The sequence below is a fragment of the Dama dama genome, chromosome 20 (genome assembly GCF_033118175.1).
Source record: "Dama dama isolate Ldn47 chromosome 20, ASM3311817v1, whole genome shotgun sequence".
NCBI classification, from domain to species: domain Eukaryota; kingdom Metazoa; phylum Chordata; class Mammalia; order Artiodactyla; family Cervidae; genus Dama; species Dama dama.
In genome coordinates, this window is record NC_083700.1 from 44207023 (window position 1) to 44227935 (window position 20913).

The following is a 20913-nucleotide window of genomic DNA, read 5'->3' on the forward strand; positions in this document are numbered from 1 at the left end:
CCATGCCAAGCCAAAGATTACAATTGTTCGGAAGAAAAAGTATATTTCATAATGGCAAATAACTATTTACAGCTTCTTTAGGTCAATATTTCATTTCATGATTTATGTTAAATCCCAGTCTTGTCTTATTGTCCCTGTGAGTCCAGCAAGGAAATTGTATGTATCTTTAATCCTTTCAAATTGTCAGGACAGAAGAATGTGCAAGCAAATAAAATAAATTAGGAAATAGAGCAACATTACCAATAGACTACCGCTATGTATTTGAATTTATCTTATATTTATACAACTTACTAGGTTACAAGAGTACATGCTGCCTCAAAAATTCAGCACGAAAGTATATAATGTTTTGTATTCTAATTTCATTTCAGTTCAGTTCAGTCACTCAGTCATGTCTGACTCTTTGCAATCCCATGGACTGTAGCACACCAGGCTTCCCTGTCCATCATCAACTCCCAGAGCTTATTCAAACTCATGTCCGTCGAGCCGGTGATGTCATCCAACCATCTCATCCTCTGTATTCTAATTTACTATAGAATAATAAGATATTTATCTAATTCATATTCCATCTGACACATTTAAACTCAGTAGGCTCTTGAAAAATTTTGTGACTCCTGCTGATTCTTCTCATCTCCCTCTCCTGTTTCCTTTTATCTTTTAAGAAGCACATTTTTTAAAAGTTCTTCTAAAGGAACAAAGAGCAGTGTTGATGTTGTATACAATATGCTTCTCATCAGACAATTTAGACTGCTTTGGTAACCTGGTAATTTACATTCACTCCCTTCAGGTAGCATTCAGACTCCACAAAAGCATCTTCCCCATAAGGCTTATTGCTTTTTCAATCCTATGGAGTCTTATGCTGAGACAATTTCAGACACAGGCCTTCAATCCAATCACAACTCCTAGACTCACTAACACCCTGCTGTGATTCTTACATCCGTTGCAAGATGGTTTGATGGTTGACATTGCCAACTTTTTACAGGAATAATAAGAAATGTTGAGAGGATTTCATCTGTTAAGTCTCTATAAGAACTGGTCAATTTAAAACAACTATAAAAAAGCACCTTCCAAACAAAAGCTTTTCTTCATGCCATAAAAAGCATCATGGTATACCTTATAAAATTTATTTCACCAGAGAAAGACAGTCTGTCAAGCACTATATAAGTAACTGTAGGTATATATTCTCACGAATGCTTCTTTTTTCTCATTTGGTTCATTTTTAACCAAAAAAAAAAAAAAAAAAAATAGCTGTACTTTAACCAAGATTACTAATACTGATACAAATGATACAGAAGAGGCAGTGTGATAGAAAGCCCACTCAGTTGAGCTGCTCGTGATTCCTGTGAAACCTGGAATCACTTGGTGCAGAATGTTTTGTTTATTGGATAATCATATTTTGGAGTCAGATCCTTGGATTCAAATTCATCTCTTAGTACAAGTAAAAGCTTTGGGAGTTACTTTTTCTCTGAGACTCAGTTTCTGCATCTGTAAGATGTAAATAACTTGAGTGTATTGTTCACAGGATTGTTGCTAGAAATAACTAAATCATTTTACATAATGTATTTAGCACTATACCTAGTATATATTGGTTCTCAATAATGCTAGTTGTTAACGTTTATTTATTCAACAAGGAGTTATTGTGCAGTTTCTATGTCCTCATCCTATTTGAGTATTCCAAACTGAGTGTTCCTGCGCTCAAGGACTGTGCAACTTAATCTAAGCAATAACCTCATATTTGAGTCATTTGAACAAGTAGAACCTATAGAAGCAAACCTAAGAAGCCATACCTCCTTTCTGTAATTTTTTCTTTTGACCAGTTATTTTTACTAGGATATCTGATTCAAGGTGATTCTGTCAGTTCATGACAATGGAGATTTGGAATTGGTGTTAAGAAATACAAATTAGTCTCTGAATATTGCCTGAACTGAGGATAGGTATATTCAGGAATTAAGGAAATCATGGCCAGGTATTTCTGAAGCAAATCAGAGAAATTTGATATGCTAGGGAAGAAGAAGAATGAGAGTAAAGCTACCTTGCTTTTTGGTAGTTTTCCAATTTCCAATTCCATTTCTTTGTGAAAGCAAGCTTCATTCTTCTGCCTATGGGTTACATTTTAAAGTCCATGTCTTAATAATTAATTTTCCTTTTGGTGTAAATTTGTGTCACTTAAGTTATTACATAAAACCAAAGTGCTTTAACTAAGATTCACAAATTGATATGAGTAAGTGATATGAGGATATTTAAAGATCTGGAAAGAAAGTCATATGTGATGAAGGATTTGTTGCCAGTTATACCTAATAGAAATGAAAAGAGAGAGAGAGAAAGAAGTGAATGATAAGCAAGTCATTGCATATCTATATAACATAAAACTCCTCAGCAGCAAGAAGGCATAAACTATAAACCCAGCAGCACAGATGAATCTCAATTATGACAAGCAGAAGAAGTCACACCCCCTAACAGGACTATATCCTATTTTAGTTTATTTATTTATATATTTCTAGAACACAAAAAATAATATATAGTGAAATAATATGTAGCAGATCAGTCCTTGCTGAAGCATGGGAGAGGGAAGTGGCAAGGGGAAGTTTTACATAAAGGGCATGAGAAAAATTGAGTTGATGGATTTGTTCCATCATTATCATTATCTTGATAATGGAGTGCGGAGAAGGCAATGGCAACCCACTCCAGTACTCTTGCCTGGCAAATCCCATGGACAGAGGAGCCTGGTAGGCTGCAGTCCATGGGGTCGCACAGAGTCGGACACAACTGAAGTGACTTAGCGGCAGCAGCAGCAATACTGGAGTGGGTTGCCATTTTCTTCTCCAGGGGATCTTCCTGATCCAGGGATCAAACTCCTGAATTACAGGCCACATCTCCTGCATTGTAGGTGACTTCTTTGTTGCTGACCCACCAGAGAAGCCCATGAATTATATACACTATGCATTATGAATTATATGTTTATATCTTCCACTATCCTATGTGCTTTTCTTGAGCCACCAGGGAAGTCCAAAATATTGTATATGTGCAGTCAAATTTTATCAATTTTATCTAATAAAGCTGATAATGATTTTAAGAAGCAAAAAAAAAAGCCTTTTAAATATGAATATTTTAGCATTTTTAAATTTTCAAGTGAAAAAAACCAATCTAGGCCAGTTTACATTAAAACACCTATATACAATCTTGAATGCCATTGGGTGGAATGAAAATAGGAGTTTTGTCATTAATCATATATCAGTATTGTTTCAGGATAATGATTATCTCTAGGTCTAAATTTTTATAATGGTCCCCACTTAAATCTGTGTTCCTTGCTTCTTTGTTCATTTATCTATAAAGTATGTTATTTTTAATTAAAAACTGATCCAAATAGCTAATTGATTGGATAAAGGCAAAAATATATTTTATTACTATGCCATTTATTGATGAGATTATTCATTTATATATTAGCTATTATAGGCAAAAGCTTTCTTTGCTTTTTTAATCAGACAAATTTAAATAATTTACTTAATTTTATGAATATTGATGAATGAAGAAACAAAACATGATCCATTTCCTTATCATTTCCCATTTAAAAATTATTGTAGGAAGTACATAACACTCAGCTCAATACAGTGAACAGGGCCCGCAACATGGGGGTAGTTTTGCTTTATCTCCTTAATTGATAAACTGTCCTTAATCCATACAATGGAATAGTATTCAGTCATAGAAGCTATTAATATATGCAACAACATGGGTAGAGCTCAAAGATATCATGTTAAGTGAATGAATCAATATAAGTAGATCACATACAGTATAATTCCATTGACATGGTACTCTAAAAAAAAGATGGGTACCAGAAGTTAGGGATAGGGGAGGGTCTGACTATAAAGGGTCAGCAGAAGAGAATTCTCTGGGATGTTGTAATTGTTCTGTATCTTGTTTGTGTTCATGGTAAGCTTTCTTTTAAAGTTCTCCTGTTCTCCTTTAATTTATTTTTGGGTAGCAGTATTTCAACTAAAACCTCAATTTCTTAGTCTAGCTGTCCTTGAAGCCATGTAACATAGCCATGTAACATAGTTATGGTTAATAATGTGGAAATATGGTACCAGGTGGGAGGTATAGAAAACTTTCCTCACCTAATTAAATATTGACCAGACTAATCTTGTGTGCACATTTTTCCCATCATGATTTCCCGTTACCCTTTGCCTTAGTGCAGATCACACGAACGAAGGTGTGGCAACCATCTCGTGACCATGGTTTACACACTGTTAAAAAAGAGAAGAACAAGTTCTCATGTTCTCAATCAGTGAGTTTTGAAAAAATGCTGACATTTTTATTACTCAATTTATGTTTTAAGATTACCATGTTCAAGTGAATAAACGACCTAGGAAAGCTGCTTGGTTAACAAAGAACCTTGCCTTCATATTGGTAACATGAACATTCTAGTGATCTGTTATAAAAAGCTTCCCCTTTTAATTCCCCAGCAACTTTTCATAGTGATCATTAAATCTACTCTGACACTCTATCAACACGTTCAGACTTTGCCTTTTGTGGGTAATACAAACGTTGCACTCCATCAACCTGTCACTGCATTTGGCTTTTGGAGCTCTCACTCAAAGAGATTCATCCCATGTTATCTTGAGGTGGTAGCAGCTTGTAAAACTTTATCTGTGGGAAAAAGATTTTTCTCCTAATGCCCATCTCTTACAATGAGTAATTATCAAAACAGATGGAGTAAAAGGGAAGCTAATAGTTGATAAACAGCAAAATGTGAACTTTTAAAAGGATACTATTACCTATACACATATTTGTTTAGTCTATATCTATATCATATATATAAATGCAGGGCATTGTCTAGAGGATGGAGCTATTCCCTACAGACAGACATTAAGAAGTGTAAGACTTCCTGGTACTTCCCTCATGGTCCAGTGGTTAAGAATATGCCTTCCAACTCAGAGTATACAGTTTTGATCCCTCATCTGGCAACTAAGACTGGACATGTCTCAGGGCAGCTAAGTTCACGTTCCATGTCCACTGAGCTTGTGGGCTGCAGTGAAGACCCAGAACAGCCAAAACAAAAAGACTTCCTGATCTTGTGTTTGAGAAAGTACTATGATTTTTAAAAATATAATACAATGAGGCATTTGCTAATATAAAAAATAGCAGAATCTCTTCAACAAGGAAAGAAAGAAGTCTTGTTAAATAAAATTGTCTAAAGACTGCTACATAGCTCCTTCTGCACACTGCTGAAAGCAGTCAGAATCTTAACGGTAGTAATTATCTGGGGTCCCCCCCCACTTCGTGTATATATATGACATCAAATCTTTCTTGGGGAAAAATAGGCATTTTCCTTAATAGATACTTTGACATAGGAAAATGAATTTAAACCAACTCATTAGCAGTTGGCAGCAATTGGTAGCATTGTGGTGAGAAGAAACCTGAAGTCAAGTTTGGGTTGAACATGGAAGAACTGATTCTTTTTTAAAATAATTAATCAATTAATTTTAATTGAAGCATAGTTACAACATTGTGATGGCCTCTGTCATACATCAACATGAATTGGCCATAGGCATACATATGTCCCTTCCCTCCTGAACCCCTCTCCCACACCCCTCCCCACACTATCCTTCCAGGCTGTCACAGAGCACCGACTTTGTGGTTTCCCGTGTCATACATAAAACTCTCACTGACTGTTTTACATATGGTAAAGTATATGTTTTAATGATATCCTCTCAAATCATCCCAACCTCTCCTTCTCCCACTGTGTCCCAAAGTCTGAAAAAAACCAGATTCTTGATTACCAGTGTCTGCACTAGCTAAGCAGGTGAAGTGAAGGTTTATGTACTGAGCACAAGCCAGCCCTGGACTGGGTTTTAAAAGGTGAAGGGATTCATACACAAATGTCTGATTTCTCCTTAAGGAACTGATGAAAACCCTCAGTTAAAGGAATTGTTTTCATTCTGAGTTTGTTTTCTTTTAGGTTCTCCTTATCTGTGTGTGTGTGTGTGTGTAGCCCCTGTCACCATTTTTCTAGTAGGTTTGCACTGGAATCGAATGTTCTGGAATAAGACACTACTTATTGCAGACAATTTTTGGTCTTGGCTTCTGTATTTGCCATTTCTTGCAATAGATTTTGTTTCCATATTTCTATCTTCCTAGTATCTGGTCTCCTTTCCCGTGCTGTGTGAATTTCCTACTTCCTATGCTGTGTGAATCCTTAGGCTGTGTGTACAATTTTTGGTCTTTATGGAAGGCTTGATTCCCATTTTAGAAAGCTAACTGACAAGATGCGCATTATTCCAGATTCTTGAAGCAGAGTATGTATAGATCACCCGTGTGTATGTGTCCTCAGTCACTCAGTCATATCCAGCCCTTTGAGGCCCCATGGACTCTAACCCACTAGGCTCCTCTGTCCATGGAATTTTTCAGGCAAGAATACTGGAGCAGTTTGCCCTTTCCTACTCCCACGGTATCTTCCTGAATCAAGGATTGAACCCATGTCTCTTGCGTCTCCTGCATTGGCAAGTAAAAGCGAAAGTCACTCAGTCGTGCCCAACTCTTTGGAGTAGGCAAGTAAAAGCAAAAGTCACTCAGTTGTGCCCAACTCTTTGGGATTCTCCAGGCAAGAACACTGGAGTGGGTAGCTATTTCTTTCTCCAGGGGATCTTCCCAACCCAGGGATCGAACCTAGGTCTCTCACATTGCAGGCAGATTCTTTACCAGCTGAGCCACCAGGGAAGCCCCGGAATACTGGAGTGGGTAGCCTATCCCTTCTCCGGCGGATCTTCCAGACCCAGGAATCAAACCATGGTCTCCTGCCTTGCAGGCTGATTTCTTTACCACCTGAGCTATGCGGGAAGCTCCACTCCCTCCCCCACCTCCCCGGCCCCCGCCCACCCCTGGGGGATGGGGGGGGGGAGGGAACGCTTCAGAATTTGCCTGTCATCCTGGCACAGGGGCCATGCTAATCTCTGTATCGTTCCAATTTTAGTACACGTGCTGCGGAAGGAAGATTCTTTACCACTGCGCCGCCTGGGACGCCCCACAGTTGCCTAAAGATCAGCCAATCAAACACTGTAGCCATTCAGACAGGAGCTAGTGATTGACAGGAGCAGATACAAAGACTGCAGTAGAAGCGGGTGTGGAGATTGTGAGAGTGGCCGCAGCAGTGGTTTCCAAGGGCAGCTCCGGCAGCAGTTCCAGGGGCAGCATCCCGGGCCGGGGCGCGTCCCCCAGGCGCTGGCCGCTGCAGTGTGCCCTGTAGCTCCTAGCGACCCCTGGCGGCGGCCGCGGTGTCTTCACTAGACCAGTTCTGACGGGATTCAGGCTGGGCTTCTTGCTACTGACTGATTTCCTGTGCTTCTCCAAAAGTCTTTTTCTCCACACTTAGCAAAATTCTGTGGAAAGCCCAGTATACTTTCAGCAAGTACTTTCTCTGCTTAAATGAATCAGAATAGCTTTCTCTTGGTTGCAGCTAAGATCATTGACTAACAGATTTGTGAAGTCTCTATTAGTGGAAAAACCAGTGAAAAAACTTCTCACTTTGCTCTGTCGATGAGAGCTAGCTTGTTGTTGTGTTGCTAAGACATGTCTGACTCTTTTGCGACCCCATGGACTGTAGCCTGCCACACTCCTCTGTCCGTAGGATGTCCCAGGCAGAATACTGCAGTGGGTTGCCATTTCCTTCTGGCAGGGCATCTTCTTTACACAGGGATCCAATTCTTTACCACTGAGCCACCTGGGAAACCCAGCTTTGCTACTCGGTAAACCTCAAAAAAGGTTTTTCTGTCTCCCTGTTGAAATGTGCTCCTTTATATAAGCTCTCTATATAGATTATATGCTCTGGTTTCTGCTGCACTTAAGCAGTGAGGCTGATAAGTTTTCTACCTTTTGACAAAGAGTAACTTTTTTTTTTCTTTTGAGAATGTGTTTATTATGTTCCAAAAAGTAACTTAAATTCATCTTCAGAAACACAGATACCATAACTATTTTGTCATCATTTCTAATGATGATGATGATATATTCCAAATTCAACCAATTCTCACATCTCTGCTTCAACACTGTCACCATCATTTCTCCATAGATGACTCAACAACTGAATAAGTGGTCCCTGGTTTGTCTCCTGCCCATCCTAGCCATCTCCCACGAGTCCAGGTTACCTTCCAAATAAAATTGTTAGTGACATCTCAGCATGATTTAGGGGAAAAGTCTAGAATCATCTCCATGGTTTACGAAGAGCTACATTCCTTCGGTTTTGGCTGCATCTCTGACTTCATTTCCCATCGCTTTTCCATTGTGCTGCACCAGCCTTTTTGCTGTTCCTCTACCAAGTCAGCAATGCTCTTGTCTCAGGGCCTTTGCACTTGCTCTTTTCTCTGTCTGGAAGATTCCTTTCCCAGGTGCTCACACTAAGATCACTCACTTAGTTCTGACCTCTGTTATGACACCATCTCCACAGAAAGGACTTAACTCATCATTCTTTCTAAACGACCACACTTGTTACTCTTTGATCCCTATGCTACTTTATTTTCTCCTCATAATTCTTGTCACCATCTGACATTATACAAGCCTTTGTTTGTTACTTATTTTATTCCCCACCCCCATGAAAATGTGAGCTTCGTGGAAGAGGCAGAGACTCTCATATATATACATATTTCATGGCTATATTACAAGTGCCCGGTCAAGTGTCTGACACACAGTATTACATAAAGGGCTGAAGGACAGTTTAGAGTTAAGTACTGGTTGAATATAGAAAACTGTTGCATAGAATCTCAGATTTTCTTTACTACTATTACACAAGTTGTCTTATTGGAGCTGGACTCAAACATAAAATCTTTGAGAGAAGCATGAACCTAGCACCTGACAAATTCTAAAAATCTGTGTATGAGTGACTGAGTAATGACATAAATTAATCAGTGACAAAACCTTTCAATAAACATTTAAATAGTAATCAAATGATTATTTATTTTAAATCACTTACTTAAGTGAGTGATCAAATATTAATTGAACAGTCAACTTGGAATGCTTAAAAACACTAGGAAATGTCTTGGCATTCCTCAACTCTATATTTTTTTCCAGAGGTTTATATTATGTTTTTGTACCAGTGGCTTAATAAATTTTTGTGAGCTTTTATGTTAAATCAGAGCAGCATAGACAATTTAAATTATTTGTTTAGTTATAGTTCTTATTTGATTGGTATTTGTGACTTTTATAGAAATTCAACTAAGCAATTCATTTGCCATCATTTATCATGAGTGTCCAGGTAAATATTATTTACTCTGCTCCAAGAATATGGTGTTATCTGATGCTTGCCTCAAGTCAATCAAATTCAGAGCACAGTGCAAGGAAATGTGGAGACTCTCTAAGGAAAATGGCATATTTCCTGCCTTCAAAGAATCTGGCAGTTCTAACATTAGTACAAATTGGGTCTCTTTCTGAGTATGACACTTGGTCTGTTTCCAGCTGAGTCAGTCTCCATCTTAGTTTTCCCAGCTGAAAAAGAAAGCTAATAATATCACTGTCATGAAAAACAGTGAAGAATAGTGAGGTAATGTTTAGAGTTTGAACTTATTAGTAAAATACAAGCTAAGTCAATACATTCTAGAATGTTTTAGTTGTGTGAAACAATGAACAAAGAAGTTAGAGACCCTTCTAGTATCTATTCGAGCTAGGTGATCTATTAAAGCTGTAAGTCTAACAATTCTCACAAAATAGCTAACGTGGTGTTTTGCAAAGTTAAAAAATTGGAATCATTTTGCAATGAAATCTTAAGCTGAGGCATAAGTGCTTAAAGTTGTAAACAGTAAAACTGCTGCTGCTGCTGCTAAGTCACCTCAGTCGTGTCTGACTCTGTGTGACCCCATAGACGGCAGCCCATGAGGCGCCCCCATCCCTGGGATTCTCCAGGCAAGAACACTGGAGTGGGTTGCCATTTCCTTCTCCAATGCATGAAAGTGAAAAGTGAAAGTGAAGTCACTCAGTCATGTCCGACTCTTAGCAACATCATGGACTGCAGCCCATCAGGCTCCTCTGTCCATGGGATTTTCCAGGCAAGAGTACTGAAGTGGGGTGCCATTGCCTTCTCCACAGTAAAACTATATACATATATACTGCTTAGTTAGAATTTGACATTTCGGGGACTTACCTCCTGATAGGCTGTTATAGGATACAACAGCCTTGCAGTTTTACGGTCACCTGCACCAATTCAGATATGGTCTTCCCTTTGGCACCATTAGACAGAGATACCCATTTCCAGGACAGTAATATAAGCTGTCCTAGTGTAATCAAAAGTGAAGTCTAGTTGCTCACCTCCCAAAAGTCATTAAAGAGGCCCGGTTGGTGGAAAGGAAAGTTTGCTTTATTTTGGATGCTGGCAACCAGAGGGGAGGGTGGCAATGGATGGACTCCTGTCCAAAGGTTGACTTCTTCCCAGTGACAATCAGTGGGCTAGAGCTTTGATAGGTGGAGGGAGGGGGTTATATGTAGACAGCACTGTCAGCTCTTGACAGTCATCTTAAAATTGGTCTGATCAGCATCATCTTGATGGTTTTGAGTACAGTTAATCTTCAGTTCCAGGGACCATTTGTTCATATTTCCTTGAGGCCAGTTCTTGGAAGTGGAACTGTGGCAGTTAATATAATCATGTAGTTTGGTCATCATGTAGCTAACCTGTTGGGGGTTCAGTGCCTATAAGATAGCCCTCGGGATATGGCTCAGAATATTCTCTGCCACCCTTGAGGAGGAACTAAATGTCCTTGACTATGCTTAATGACTAAATTACTATTATTTGGTCTCCTTTGACTCTTTTCTTTTGTGTCTGCATGTTCTCACTTCTATGATTAGATTAGACTTACTCTTTGGCTCAAGTTTTTCCACAGACAAAAGAGAAGCTGAGGACATGGGGAGGTGGGCAGGACCAAAGGGTCTGGCTCAGTTTCACCAGCCCAAAGAGATGAGGAGGAAATTTAGCTGCCTTAGATAGACGAGCTAGACTCTTTATCTTAGCAATTTCCTCTTGGTATTTTGAGCTATAATCAGCCTTCTCATCTCTTTAACTGTGCTGCCTTCTGAAAAATTAAGAACCCAACTATTGCCCCAGGTGTGATTATCTGTTCTCCCAGTCTGTGTGTGCAGGAACACACACACACACACACACACACACACACACACGCAATCTGATCCCATTCAAGTTGGTGGTCACAACCCAAAGCAGACATGCCTCTATCTGTTCTACCCAGACAGTGTTGGCAGAGAACTTATAGATCTTGTTCACCATTGTATTGATATTCCAGACACTGCCTGTATTCATGTATGCATGCATCTATTTACTCACCACTTAGTTAAATACATGCATGCTTTCTCTGCATCTGACACTGTTCTTAACACGGAGAAACAACATTAAGAGAATTTATTCCTGCCTTCCTGGGTATTACCATCTCGTGTATGGCTGGTTTAATAGTAACACTTTTCAATTAATGAACAGTTTCCTGCTGGAAAATAAAGAAGCAGTCATGATTGGACAACAGACAAACAAGGTTTTTAGAGCAGATTTAGGTTCACAGCAAAATTGAACAGAGAAGATATGGGAATAGAGAGTTCCCATATACTCCTTGCTCCTCCACCCTCACAGCTTTCCCCACTACCAACATCTGGTAAAAGAGTGGTACATGTGTTACAACTGATGAGTCTATGCCATCACATAAATTGCTACCCTAAATCCGCGGTCTACATTAGGGTTCACGCTTAATGTTGTACATTCTATGGGTGTGGACAAATGTCTAATGACATGTATCTGCCATTTTAGTATCATACAGCCTAATTTCACTGCCCTCAAAATTTGGCTAGACTTTTAAAATTCTATTTTAGGATTTACAGGATTTAGATTGAATAGCATCTCCTTTCAGATTTTCTGATCAAAAGTTCTGGCTTGGATGATATTTGGTTTTCTGAGGAAGCAGCCCATTCTGGCTGAAGCATGCTTTCAGATCAGGTGACCTCACAAATGTAAAAGATCTGGCTTCTCAATCTCTCATAACAAAGTAGTTTCTAGAGATATTTCCCAAATGAGGCAGTACATGGAATGAAAAAAAAAAAAAAAAAAAAAACTCTGCCGTTATTATTGCTGGGCATGAACATCACGTTGATAGTCTTCTGTTTAAGCTTTTATTCCCTTCTGGAAAAGGAGCCTCAGTTGGATGATTTTATTTTCAGAAACCCACACAATCTAGAAAGGTTTCTTTATAAATTAGGGATTGGCTGGCATGAGCCCCTCTCCCAACCATTAGGCCAAATAGGATTACCACTAAGACTTGCCTTTGCACTTGGCCGCTCACAGGTGGGCTCTAGACCAGGGGTCCCCAACCTCTGGAGTCTAATGCCTGATGATCTGAGGTGGAGCTGATGTAATAATAATAGAAATAAAGTGCACAATAAATGTAATGTGCTTGAATATCCTGAAACCGTTCCCTACTCCAGTCTGTGGAAAACCTGTCTTCCACAAAATCAATCCCTGGTACCAAAAAGACTGGGGACCACTGCCCTAGACCCAGAACGTAGAGAATCTCAGACGTCAGAAAACAGCATGAGTTGAGCACAGTTCTACCTGACCCAGTGGTTTCTGAGGCACTGAACACAACTTGAAAGTCAGATTTCCAATTCCTTCCTTTTCAGAGAAGGAAACAGAGGCTCACAGGGTGAAGTCACCTACTTGCTTCAGGTTAAATAGCCGAGTGGAGGCAAAGCTTATGCTACAACAGCACGATCTGGGATCATCCCACTGCTTTGTATAGTGATGTATTTTCCAGTGTACTTACTGTCATCAGTCTAAACCGACTAATCGGAAACCAAGATTTCATAGAATGGCATGAAGATAATATTCCTGATTTAGTAAAACATTTTGTAGCAAGATGAATCAAAATTTTCCCATTGAGGAAACAGTTCTCTAAAAGCAGAAATATGATGTCTGCGTATCTGAGAATATTTCCTTATCCTAGAAATTCTTGGGCTACCCTGGAGGCTCAGTGGTAAAGAATCTGCCTAACAGTACAGGAAACATGCATTGGATCCCTGGGTCAGGAAGATCCCCTGGAAATAAAGAAATGGCAACCCACTTCAACATTCTTGCCTGGAAAATCCCATGGACAGAGGAGCCTCATGGGCTACAACAGTCCATGGGGTTGCAAAGAGTCATGAAGAGACATGACTGAACTACCAAAAAAACAGCAGCAACAACAAAAGGATCACTCAAGATAATTTTTGATGACACTACTCCTTCCTGAATCCCACGTATAGGGCATGAGTAGCCATTTGCAGGGCCTTGGATTTCTTCAAACTCTAATATTTTCTGCATCCTTTAAACTCAAATACAAATCTGACAAACACAACTCTGCAACTACTGAAAACAGAAAGGAAGACTGTTTTAAGTAGGTGAAATCCACCTAGGAGTCTCAAGCAAGTCAAATATAATTATTTGAGAACTACATGGCATTTTTAGCGAGAAAACACAGTAAAACATTAGTTTTTTTCCTTCAAAAACTGATCACATTTAACTCCTCTGAGAATAATGCAAGAGTTAACCACTACTTCCATCTGATTATAGAAGTCTAGATTTCTTTTTGAAATATACAGAAGCTGACAAATTCATTGAGCCAAGGCTACAGCATCCCACAGGGTTTCACTTGAGTACTCCTAACAGATGGCTGTCTAGACTGTGTTTGAATACCCTAGGGATGAAATTCCAGTTTTAATTATGAAAATCATTTATATAATACATTAATATGCTTAAACATGGTTTTCCTACTTTACACAGCAATGGTGAGGATAAAACGAGATAATACATACAAAATGTTAAACACAGAGGCTGGAATATTATAGAGTTTAATACAACTTACTTTCTTTTCCATTCCTATCACCAAAAGTAAACAGGAAATAAATTTAAAAGACAGTAAGGTAACTGCATGTGCATTTTTCCTAATATAATAGTAAGAAAGAGTGTGAAAGTAGAAGGGTGAGGAGAAAGGGAGGGAGGAAAGAAGGAAAAAAATGAGAAGGGAGAGGGTAGGAGATAGCAAGCAGTCAAACAGGCCTATATTTTTCTAGTAATTCCCTGCCATTTTTAGCTTGGATACACATACAATTTATTTTCATCTCCTTCTCTGTCACCAAATGTAAACAAAAAATAAATTGCATATACCTGAAACAAATACAACATTGTAAATCAACTATACTTAAATACATTTTTTTTTTTTTTTTAATTTCAGACAGTAAGCTAACTGAATGTGAATTTTTTTCTAGTGGACTGTATAAGCCCTTAAATCAGACACTCATAATTCTGTACTCTTCCTGCCTAGTTCTGTGCATTGCTGAAGAGTAGGAACTAAGGAAGGAAGGAAAATAAACATGAAGGGAGAAGGGAGGAGACAATAAGCATCAAACAGGATTTCTCAGTAATTAGTTGCCACTTTTAGGAGGGAGAGACATGCATCTCCTAAGCTTCATTTACAAGAAGGATCTTGTTTGGCCCTGGCAGCCTCTGTAACCTCTATAAATACAGTCCATATTCAGCTTCTGCTGCTGCTGCTGCTGCTACATGGCTTCAGTCATGTCCGACTCTGAGCGACCCCACAGACTCAGTCATGTCCAATTAGGAGAACTTCCGTGAATACACTCTACAGCCAGAGCCCCCAGCGTTTGCACACTTTACACTTCTATCTAGAACATGCCTCCTCTTGATTTCTGTCCCTTTAACAGCCTAGCTAACTTCGCTCCATTTAAGCCTTGCTTAATGCTTTTCATATAACCACAGTAAGTAGATTTTTTTCATTCTTTTCCTTTCTATTCCCTCCCATTTCATTAAGATGTTTTGTGATTTTTTTTTCTTTCAAATAGCCATACATGATAGCACATTTGTTTTCTTAAAATGTACCCCAAATATTTTTTGTTTCCCATCCTATCCATTTTATGTATACCAAGTCCACATAGAAATTTCTTTATCCATAATATGTGCAATCTTCTTCCCCCTAAATGTTACTGGTTCCCACTATTCTTTCACTGCTATGTATTCAAGAACCAGTGTTACACCTTAAGTAGATAGTTCTCTGGGACTCTAGAATATTCTGTAGGAGAGCTTTTTTTTTTTTTTTAAACTACAGTCCTACTTTAAAGAAATGAAACTTTTTTATTTTATATAATTGTAGACTTATATGCAATTGTGAGAAACAGTAGAGAGATGTCTAGTACCATTTTCTCAGTTTCTTCCAAATGTAACATCTTTGAAAACTCCAGTACAACATTACAAGCACGATTTTATTATCAATATAGTCAAGATATCAAATAGTTCCATCATTACCAGGATCCACTGAGTCTGCCTTTTATAATACAGTCCCCTCCATTTCCCCAACACTATGTTTTACAGGTGGCAACCACTAATCTGTTCTTCATTTCTATAATTTTTCATTTAAAGAATGTCATAGACATGAGATCATATAACATGCGACTTATTAATATTGGTTATTTTCACCCAGTACAATTCCCTGGAGAGTCATCCAGGTTGTTGCACATATTAGTAGTTCCTTCCTTTATGTCACCAGCTAGTATTCCATGATGTGGACATACTATAGCTTCTTTAGCCAGCCACCCACTGAAGGACATCTAGGCTATTTTCAGTTTCAGTAATTATAAATCTTGTTTATGTTTGTTTAATATCTATTTATTCAACGAAGAGATAAGGACCATGAGAAAAGAGGTTATTACTCCATTATTTAAACCTCTATGTACATGTAGCAGTATCATTAGCACACATGTGCTTGATACATATTTTTGAATAAATAAAAGGTAGAATTTTGTTTTCACCTTATGATCCAATTGAAGATAGCTATACACACAAAAACTAGGTATTCTGAGTATTTCATGGTCTCCCCTTTCTGTCACATAAGGTGTATATTTTGCAAATATATCAAGATAGGAAGGTAGCAATCAAGTCACTCAGTCCCACCATTCCTTGTGCCTGACAAATGCCATTGCTCTACGTCTCCTCTGGGTCTCTCTGCTCTAACTGCAACTGACAACCTCTGAGAGCTTCACTCCTTCAGTCCCATCTCTGTGAAGTCCCTCAAGACTTTCAATTTATTCAACAATTGTATTGAGCACCTTCTCTGTGCCATGTACTGTGTTTGGAGCTGGAGGTAAAGCAGTAGACAAGATGAAAAGAGAATCTTAGCTTTTATGTACTCCATATTTTATCAATGAATACAGGCAATAAGTATGAAACATAAAATTTCAGATACAAAATACAAATGCAAAAATATTTAATTTTAATAATCCACATTGTCTTATATAGACCATAGTCTTATGGTCTTATATAGACCATTGTCTAACATAAACCATGGACTATAATCATTATGTTGTGGACTTTTGTGAGAAATTTCATCAATATATTGTTTCAAAGTCCCTTATATCTTCAAATGTTGTTTTATTTGAGTAACTGTCATCCACCAATCTTTTTCTGATCCTCTCTTTCCCTTAGACCAAACTCTACTTGTTCCTGCCTCACTGTTGTTGGTAAACCCTCTTGCCATCCATTTTCACCTAATTTAAGATCCCAAGGCAGCTCTTAGGTATTTACTCCACTTTCATAGGAAGTTATCATTTATATATGAAGTTAATTCCCCAGAAATTTTTTAAATGTATTTATTTATTTTGGGTTGCACTGACTTTCTTTAGTTGGGGCAAGCAGGGGCTACTTTTCATTGACGTGCACGGGTTTTTCATTGAGGTGGCTTCTCTTGTGGAGAATGGGATCTAGGCACACAGCCTCAGTAATTGTGGCACATGGCTTTAGTTGCTCCAGGTCATGTGGAATCTTCCCAGACTAGGGATCAAACCCATGTCTCCTGCATCGGTAGGCAGATCCTTATCCATTGTACCACCAAGGAAGTCCCTCAGAAATTTTAAGAGAGTCATTTTAGCTAGAAAAAAAAGTTCAGTTCAGTCGCTCAGTCATGTCCAACTCTTTGCGATGCCATGGATTGCAGCACGCCAGGCCTCCCTGTCCATCACCAACTCCCAGAGTCCACTCAAACTCATGTTTGAAAAGAGGTGGCAAGAATACACAGAAGAACTGTACAAAGAAGATCTTCACAACCCTAGTAATCATGATGGTTTGATCACTCACCTAGAGCCAGACATCCTGGGATGTAAAGTCAAGTGGGCCTTAAGAAGCATCACTATGAACAACGCTAATGGTGGTGATGGAATTCCAGTTGAGCTATTTCAAATCCTAAAAGATTATGTTGCAAAAGTGCTGCACTCAATATGCCAGCAAATTGGAAAAACTCAGCAGTGGCCCCAGGACTGGAAAAAGTCAGTTTTCATTCCAATCCCAAAGAAAGGCAATGCCAAAGAATGCTTAAACTACTGCACAATTGCACTCATCTCACACGATAGTAAAGTAATGCTCAAAATTCTCCAAGCCAGGCTTCAGCAACAGGTGAACCATGAACTTCCAGATGCTCAAGCTGATTTTAGAAAAGGCAGAAGAACCAGAGATCAAATTGCCAACATCTGCTGGACCATCAAAAGAGCAAGAGAGTTCCAGAAAAACATCTACTTCTGCTTTATTGACTATGCCAAAGCCTTTGACAGTGTGGGATCACAATAAACCGTGTAAAATTCTGAAAGAGATGGGAATACCAGACCATCTGACCCACCTGTTGAGAAATCTGTATGCAGGTCAGGAAGCAACAGTTAGAACTGGACATGGGACAACAGACTGGTTCCAAATAGGAAAAAAGAAAAAAAGACATGGAAAGACATTATTTTTTCCTAGGAGTTACTTTTTAGAATTTTTAATAGTCCTTTATAGAAGTATGGTTCATTTATAATAATATATGGTTTAGGTGTGCACATGTCCTAAGTGTGTGCTAAATCATTTCAGTCGTGTCCGACTCTTTGCACCCCCATGAACTGTAGCCTGCCAGGCTCCTCTGTCTATGGGATTCTCCAGGCAAGAATACTAGAGTGGGTTGCCATTTCCTCCTCCAGGGGATCTTCCTGACCCAGGGATCTAACCTGTGTCTCTTAGGTCTTAGGTATATAACATAGTAATTCACATTTTTTAAAGATTATACTCCATTGGCTGTCTTGCCTGTGCTTTATAAATATACCTGTAGCTTATTTACTTTAAACATAGCAGTTTGTACTTCTTAATATTCTACTCCTTAATAGCCCCTACTCTTTTCTCTCTCCCACTGGTAGCCACTATGTTTTTTTCTCTATATGTGTATCTGTTTCTTCTTTTGCTATCATCATTAGTTTGATTTACTTTTTAGATATCACATATAAGTGATAACCTACAGTACTTGTCTTTTTCTATCTGACTTATTTCACTAAGCATAATACCCTCCAAGTCTATGACAACTATTAAATGGTTTAAAAGAAAGAAACCTTCAACAGCCAAAGAAACTCAAGCCTGTTTTCATAAATGTGGTAGAATTATGACCAACCTTTTCCTAAAGTAACTTAAGAACTGAACTAGTCCTTACATCGAGTGGCCAATCAAAGTGACTAATGTTTCTGAGACTTTGCTAATCATGGCACTATGTCAAAAGGCTAATTAATTCAGCTGAAAGTTATGAGATTTTACCTGCAACTGTACTTGTGGAAATAGCCATTGACTCAGCAAATAAACAGCAATGAGAATTTCCTAGTAAATCAATTTAATCCCCATGTACGTGTTTATAAAAACATGTTTTATGTGATACTGCCAACAGTTAATGAGTTACTGAGGTGCTGTCTCCTAATTCTCTTTAAGCCACATGATTTTATGTTCTCTTTCTACAGAACTATAAACCATGTGGCAGAAATCTCACATTAAGCTACTACCTTTGCACTGTCTAATGGTGGGAGTTTTGCATAGTTAGATAAGTTGTAGAATAGATCTTCCAGTGACATACAAACTTTCTGGGAAAAAGACATAACTGGGTTCATTGCTGAACTTCAAGAACATCTGATCATGCCTGATGAATTGATGCGTTGGCTCCAAAGAAGTCTAATTGTAGTAAGAGGTTAAAAAACTATATAGATAGAACTGATTCCAAAGAAGAAGAAACCAGGCAAATGGCTGAGATCCAATAACAAAGATTTTAGTCATCAGAGGAGGAGGAACTCAGTACGTCTTGGTTGATGCATGATTTCATTTTAGGCTCAGCTTCAAGGACCTATAAATTAAAACAGAAAGATTTCTTTTGCTAAATGCTGTAAGACTTTGTGACACAGGCAACACTAAATTCCACCATTATAGTAAAAATATGTTTAAAAATATTCAGAGGGAAATAAAAAAATTGCTCCCATGTCATTTCATAGACCATGTAGACTTTTGTTGTAACTAAGGGCTCAGAGTAGACACTCAGAGGTCTTGGGTACCCAGGAAAGCAGCAAGAAAGACTCTCACAACCATTGTATCTGTGTGGTGGTAGTCAGCAGTCTCTCAGTTCTCGAGAACAGAGATTTTCATGCTAGTGAAGCATCATATAGAACATATGGTACAAATGAAGCAGCATAGATGCTATAAGTTAGGTCTTCTTCCTAACAATTTAAGACACTTCCTAGGGAATCTCTGACTAATTTGTGGCCAGCTGTGTGGATCTGGAAGTAGGAAGGAGGTGGTGCAATGATAGGAGATGAAATTTTGCTAAGATTGGATTTTCCTATATTGAGTATGTCAAGGCCAGAGCCAGGATAATTTAATAATCTAAAATAGGATAAAATTTTTAATTTACTCTAAAATTGAGAATTTTTTCCCTAAAAAATCCAATCCCCCATCTATATAGGTAGCCATTTATACATTTTAAATATATTCATGACTGCCTTTATTTCTTCCCTTTGAAGCCAGAAATGGAAAAAAATTGTTCGTGCATGTAGTTGGGCTTATAAAATTTCTGCCATTTTTCAGTTCTTTGTCTTGTCTTAATCTTAGTTTCTTTACTCTTTCTTAGTTCCCTATCTCTCTTTGATTATGTTTTGAAAATTGTTCTTAGAATTATGAAGTAATATATCAATAAAAATGGACATTTTTGTTGTAAAATTTGTTGGTTATTAATTACTCACCATCCTTTTCTCCTGGTTCTAGCTAATTGAGAGACAGAATAGAGGGGTTAAATAAGGGATACAATTAAGTACCAATTTTATTGATATCATAGGATTGAGAACCCATTCTGGATCTGAGGCCAGAAAGGTCTTTCTGGTAGCCCCTGCTGAATGGAGTCTCCTCAGTCCCAGGAAAGTATTGCCTGATTCACAGGGAAAGATGCTAAGTTAGGGAGAACAGAGGCCAAGTTGGCTCATGAAGACATGTTTCAGTTTGGTGACCACAGTGTGGGTTAGCGGGTGGCTGGAATTGGGGGGTGGGGATTGCTTAGCAATGTGGGAGCATTTCAACAGAATAGCACTGCCTTGCAGTAAATGCAGCTCATAGACATTAAGCTTCTCTACATCTCACCAGATATTTTACCTCTGCTCCTATGTGTGGAATGTGTTACACACTGTCTTTGCTACATGGAAATAGAGAGAAGGAAGTCAGGGAATGGGTTTTCTTCCATGATAATCTCAAATTTTGTGCTTATGTAATTGTTTGTTTTTAATAACCAAGCCTATGGTCATCCAAGGTAGTGGCTAAACTGTTACTGAGTCCAAGCTCACTCTGCTCACTACCTGACAGGAAATGAAGTGTTGAGGCAAGAAATATGACTTTATTTGGAAAGCCAGGGACCAATAAGATGGCAGACTAATGTCTCAAAATAACCATCTTATCACAGTCTGGATGTCAGGTTCTTTGATAGACTAGAGATGGGGGGGAGCAGGTGTGAAGAAGCAAAATAAAAAGGCCATTAATCTTGCAAATACCTGGAATGGCAAGTCTAGGGGAGGGGATGTGTTCATTTTTTC

At 38.5% G+C, this 20913-nt stretch overlaps 1 pseudogene; it reads right to left on the reverse strand.

The window, feature by feature from the left end:
• Positions 1 to 6885: 6885 nt before the first annotated feature.
• On the reverse strand, positions 6886 to 6984 carry LOC133041804 (U6 spliceosomal RNA; annotated as a pseudogene).
• Between the last annotated feature and the right edge of the window lie 13929 nt (positions 6985 to 20913).